A 6,000-nucleotide genomic window follows, 5' to 3' on the forward strand; every position below is an offset into this window, starting at 1 on the left:
GGCTGCATCCATCTTCCCCTCAATTTTAACCATCTTCCCTGTCCCTGCTGAAGAAAAGCAGGCCCAAACCATGATGCTGCCACCACCATGTTTGACAGTGGGGATGGCGTGTTGAGGGTGATGAGCTGTGTTGCTTTTACGCCAGACATATCGTTTTGCATTGTGGGCAAAAAGTTCGATTTTGGTTTCATCTGACCAGAGCACCTTCTTCCACATGTTTGGTGTGTCTCCCAGGTGGCTTGTGGCAAACTTTAGACGAGACTTTTTATGGATATCTTTGAGAAATGGCTTTCTTCTTGCCACTCTTCCATAAAGGCCAGATTTCTGCAGTGTACGACTGATTGTTGTCCTATGGACTCTCCCACTCCCACCTCAGCTGTAGTTGTCTGAAGTTCATCCAGAGTGATCATGGACCTCTTGGCTGCATCTCTGATCAGTCTTATCCTTGTCTGAGCTGAAAGTTTAGAGGGACGGCCAGGTCTTGGTAGATTTTCAGTGGTCTGATACTCCTTCCATTTCAAAATGATCGCTTGCACAGTGCTCCTTGGGATGTTTAAAGCTTGGGAAATCTTTTTGTATCCAAATCCGGCTTTAAACTTCTCCACAACAGTATTACGGACCTACCTGGTGTGTTCCTTGGTCTTCATGATGCTCTCTGCACTTTCAACAGAACCCTGAGACTATCACAGAGCAGGTGCATTTATACAGAGACTTGATTACACACAGGTGGATTCTATTTATCACCATCCGTCATTTAGGACAACATTGGATCATTCAGAGATCCTCGCTGAACTTCTGGAGTGAGTTAGCTGCACTGAAAGTAAAGGGGCCGAATAATTTTGCACGCACCACTTTTCAGTTTTTTATTTGCTAAAAAAGTCTAAATTATCCAATAGATTTCGTTCCACTTCACAATTGTGTCTCACTTGTTGGTGATTCTTCACAAAAAATTTAAATTTTATATCTTTATGTTTGAAGCCTGAAATGTGGCAAAAGGTTGAAAAGTTCAAGGGGGGCTGAATACTTTCGCAAGGCACTGTATGCTATTGATAGAATTCTTGCTTTTCTTCAGTTAGGAGTAGAGATGAAGCTGGCCTTGAGCACTATCAAGGGTCAGATCTCGGCCTTATCAGTATATTTTCAGAAACCGCTTGCCTCTCATTCCCTAGTCCGGGCCCTTATTCCGGGGGAACTGCGTCTAAATCCACCAGTCTGGGCGCCCGTGTGCCCATGTGATTTGAATTTGGTTCTTTCTGTTTTGCAAAAATAGCCTTTTGAACCATTATGCCATGCTTCTTTGTGTCTTTTGACCAAGAAGTTGGTTTTCCTTGTTGCCATATCCTCTGCCAGGAGGGTATCGGAGTTAGCCGCTCTTTTATGTAAAGAGCCATACTTAATTATTCACAAAGGTCCTAAGGTAGTATCAGGATTCCACCTAAACCAAGATGTGGTTCTACCATCCTTTTTTCCAGATCCGCAGTCCCCGGTAGAAATGTTGTTACACTCTCTAGATGTTGTTGGAGCAGTCAAAATGTATCTAGATACGACTGCTCAGATGCGGAAGACTGACTTTCTGTTCGTACTGCCAGACAGTCTCAAAAAGGGCCAGGCAGCACCGAAGTCCACTGTAGCTAGGTGGATTCGAAAAGTTATTGTTCAGGCCTATGATGTGGTAAAGATGATTCCTCCTTTTCATGTTAAGGTGCACTCGAGTAGAGCTTCATGAGCAGTGCATCACCAGGCCTCCATGGCTCAGATCTGCAAGGCTGCAACATGGTCTTCGATCCATATATTCACTAGATTTTATCAAGTGGATGTAAGAGGGCATGAGGATACCGCCTTTGGACGCAATGTACTGCAGGCAGCAGTGTAGGTCCTCACATCCAATGGTGGTCTTTTTTCTGATCTGTGTCTCCCTCCCCTAAATTTGGGCATTGCTCTGGGATGTCCCATGATGTCATGAATAGAGCTCTGTGTCCCGTGGTATATGAACAAGAAAATATGATTTTTTTTAAAACAGCTTACCTCTAAAATCCTTTTCTTGGGATTACATCACAGGGCACAGAGCTCCCCGTCCCTCTTCGGGATTTATGAATATATATGCATTGGGGTGCTTATTACTTTGCTACAAGACTGAGGTACCCTCCATATGAGAGGGGTTATATAGGGGAGGAACTCTCGTTACAATTAAGGTTGCCAGTGTCCTACACCTGAAGGTGGCTATCTAACCCATGATGTAATGAATAGAGCTCTGTGTCCCATAATGTAACCCCAAGAAAAGGATATTACAGGTAAGCTGTTTTAAAAAAATCCTATTTATGTACCTTTTGCTATAATAAATATCCCCAATTTATTTTTTTAAAGAAAACTAATTTCTTTATCAGTTTAGGCCGATATGTATTCTTCTAAAATTGCGTATATTGATTGGTTTGCGCAAAAGTTGTAGCGTCAGCAAAATAGGGATAGATTTATAGCATTATTATTTATTTATTTTTGCTAGCGGTGATCTGCGATTTTTATCAGGACTGCAACATTGCGACAGACACTTTTAACACTTTTTTATGACCAGTGATATTTAGACAGAGATCAGAGCTAAAAATTGCCACTGATTACTGTATAAATGTCACTGGCAGGGAAGGGGTTAGCACAAGGGGGCGATCAAGAGGTTAACTGTGTTCCCTAGATGTATTCTAAAAACTGTGGGGGGAGTGTGGCTGACTAGAGGATGAGAAAGATCATTGTTCCTACTTGATAGGAAGAAACGATCTGTCTCCTCTCCCCTGACAGAACTGGCATTTGTGTGTTTAGGCTCATCTGCTCATCTGTCCCACCACTGTACCCCCCTGCTCATCTGCCCCACCACTGTACACCCCTGCTCATCTGCCCCACCACTGTACACCCCTGCTCATCTGCCCCACCACTGTACTACCCTGCACATCTCCCCCACCACTGTAACCCCCTGCTCATCTGTCCCACCACTGTAACCCCCTGTACATCTGTCCCACCACTCTACCACCCTGCTCATCTGCCCTACCAATGTACCCCTTTCTCATTTGCCCCACCAATGTAACCCCCTGCACATCTGCCCCACCTCTGTACACCCCTGCTCTTCTGTACCACCCTGCTCTTCTGCTCTTGAGTACCACCCTGCTCATCTGCTCCACCTCTGTATCCCCATGCTCTTCTGTCTCACTGCTGAACCATATTCTCATCTGTCCTAACACTGAACTTAAATGCTCATCTGCCCCGCCACTATAACCCCCTTTCTCATCTGCCCCGCCACTGTTACCCCCTTTCTTATCTGCCCCATCACTGTACCTCCTGCACATCTTTCCCACCACTGTACCCCCTGCTTTTCTGCCCCACCACTGTAACCCCCTGCTCACGTGTTCCACCAATGTACCTCCTTTCTCCTCTGCACATCTGCTCCCCTGCCCCATTGCTGTAACCCCCTGCTCATTTGTCCCACCAATGTACCTCGTTTCTCCTCTTCCCCAACACTGAACCCCCCCTGCTCATCTTTCCCACCACTGTAACCCCCTTCTCATCTGGCCCAAAACTGAACCCCCCCTCATCTGTCCCACCACTGTAACCCCCTGCTCATTTGCCCCATCACTGTACACCCCTGCTTTTCTGTCCCACCACCAAACCCCTTTCTCATCCCTCCCACCACTGTACCTCCTGCACAACTGCCCCACCACTGTACCCACTTGCTCTTCTATCCCACCACTGTAACCTGCCTGCTCATCTGCCCCATCAATGTACCCTCTTTTCTCATCTGCCCCACCACTGTACCTCCCTGCACATCTGCTCCACCGCCGTATCCCCATGCTCTTCTGTCTCACTACTGAATCACCTTCTCATCTGTCCTAACACTGAATCCATCTGCCTTACCACTGTAACCTCCTTTCTCATCTACCTCACCACTGTAACCTGCTTTCTCATCTGCCCCACCACTGTAACCGCCTGTTCACCTGTCCCACCAATACACCTTCTTTCACATCTGCCCTACTGCTTTTCTGTCCCACCACTGAACCCCCTTCTCATTTGCACTAACACTAAGCCCCCCTGCTCATCTGGCCCAACACTGAACCCCGCTGCTCATCTGGCCCAACACTGAACCCCGCTGCTCATCTGGCCCAACACTGAACCCTGCTGCTCATCTGGCCCAACACTGAACCCCCTGCTCATCTGGCCCAACACTGAATCCCCCTGTTCATCTGGCCCAACACTGAACCCTCCGATCATCTCTGTGTGGGGGCACCGTGCCCCCCCCCCCTAGTGCAGGTGCGGCGTGGAGAACTCTGAAATTGGGGATGCATTAGTGTCTCACTGACACTTCCTGCGCTGCTCTGCTGATGGGAGGGAGTCGAGTGCCGGCAAAAGAGGCTTTGTGGGATGGGGGTTGCCTACCCCTGCCTTCCGATGTTTTTTTCTTTATTAGGACATCACTGTGAATATCATCCCATTTTTTTTTTTTTGTATAAAGAGGACTGCTATTGTTTTTTTTCTTTTTCTTTTTTCTTTTTTTTTTATGACATTTTAATTGTATTATATTTTAGATTTTCTTTGCACATGGAATATTATATATATATACTCGATCATTACATTTTTGTATTAAACACTGAATTAGGTGTTATTGTTGTGCTACTGTGAATTTTGCTATAATATGCACTTTGACATATACCGGTATATATATTGTAGACATGTCACTGGAGAAGTGATCGAGGGGGTGTACATCTCACCTAGGTTGCTACACAGTGTGAGATGGTAAATCCAGGATGGATCAGTTTCTCAGCAGCGATATGCTGCTGAGTTGTTATTTAATTTTGCCGGGCCTGGGTTTATATGGAATGGCAGGTAGGTTTGGTAGAGGGACCTGTCATTCCACATCCCCCCGATCCAGTTCTGGGTTTGGGATCAGGTGAGCTTTGATCCTAATTAGCCTGGGAAGCTAAAGGCTCTGCAGGGTCTGCAGGTGATTGCTCTCAGCCAGGGAATGAACAATCTGTGTGTTGAAGGAAGCTGCAAGCACAGCCACTGCTGGAGCTAAAACTCACCCTGCGATATCCAGGCGAAAGACGCTGTGTTTGTAAGTGTCAGATAGGTGAGCAGAACCTGTTAGTAAGCGCCCAGCCGGGCTAGGACTTTTATTTTTGTTGTACTTAGAAAGCACGGTGTTGCTGTATATTTTGTTTGCTGGACTGTTTGTACCACGAATAAACGCCAAGATCTGCTTTATAAATTCCAAGTCTGCTGTGAACTGTGTCCAAACACACCCTACCCCGGGAAGATCCCTTACAATTGGTGGAGAATGCAGGCAAGTCGGTTGCTAGGGGCAACGGTGTGGACAGACTTGGCTACAGCTGCTTATGTCTTGGGTGAAAGCTGCAACTACACTCCAAGAACAGTCCAGCAACATGGAGGAGATGCTGAAGCAGTTTATGCAAGTGAGTTTGCAACAACAGCAACGACATGAACAGTCCATGGCTGCACAACAACAACTTATCGAGCACCTGATAGCAATTCGAGAGGCGCCTGTGGTTGCTAATCCACCCACAGTGATGGGAGCCGCTCCAGAGATTTTTTTTGGGAGAAGGACTGTGCAGAAAGCGCTGCAAAAGATGACTGCTGAGGACGATGTTGAGGCCTTTCTAACAGTATTTGAGCGCGTGGCTGAGCGAGAGAAGTTACCAGCCGCTGAGTGGGCAGAGGTAATTGCGCCCTATTTAACAGGTGAACCCCAAAAGGCCTACTATGACCTCAGTGAGCAAGAGGTTAAGGACTATACTCGGCTAAAAGAGGAGATACTTGCCCGACTAGGAGTTACTACTGCAGTCCGTGCCCGGAGGGTACGCAACTGGAGCTACAGTCTGGACAAGTCAGCGAGGTCCCAGATGTATGACCTAATCCATTTGGCAAGAAAGTGGTTGGAGCCAGACACTTCTACTCCTGCACAAATCCTAGAGAAGGTCGTGATGGATCGCTACCTCCGAGCAC

This window comes from Lithobates pipiens, unplaced genomic scaffold (assembly GCF_037356315.1).
Source record: "Lithobates pipiens isolate NorthernLeopardFrog02 unplaced genomic scaffold, aLitPip1_a1.2 Scaffold_30, whole genome shotgun sequence".
NCBI classification, from domain to species: Eukaryota; Metazoa; Chordata; class Amphibia; order Anura; family Ranidae; genus Lithobates; species Lithobates pipiens.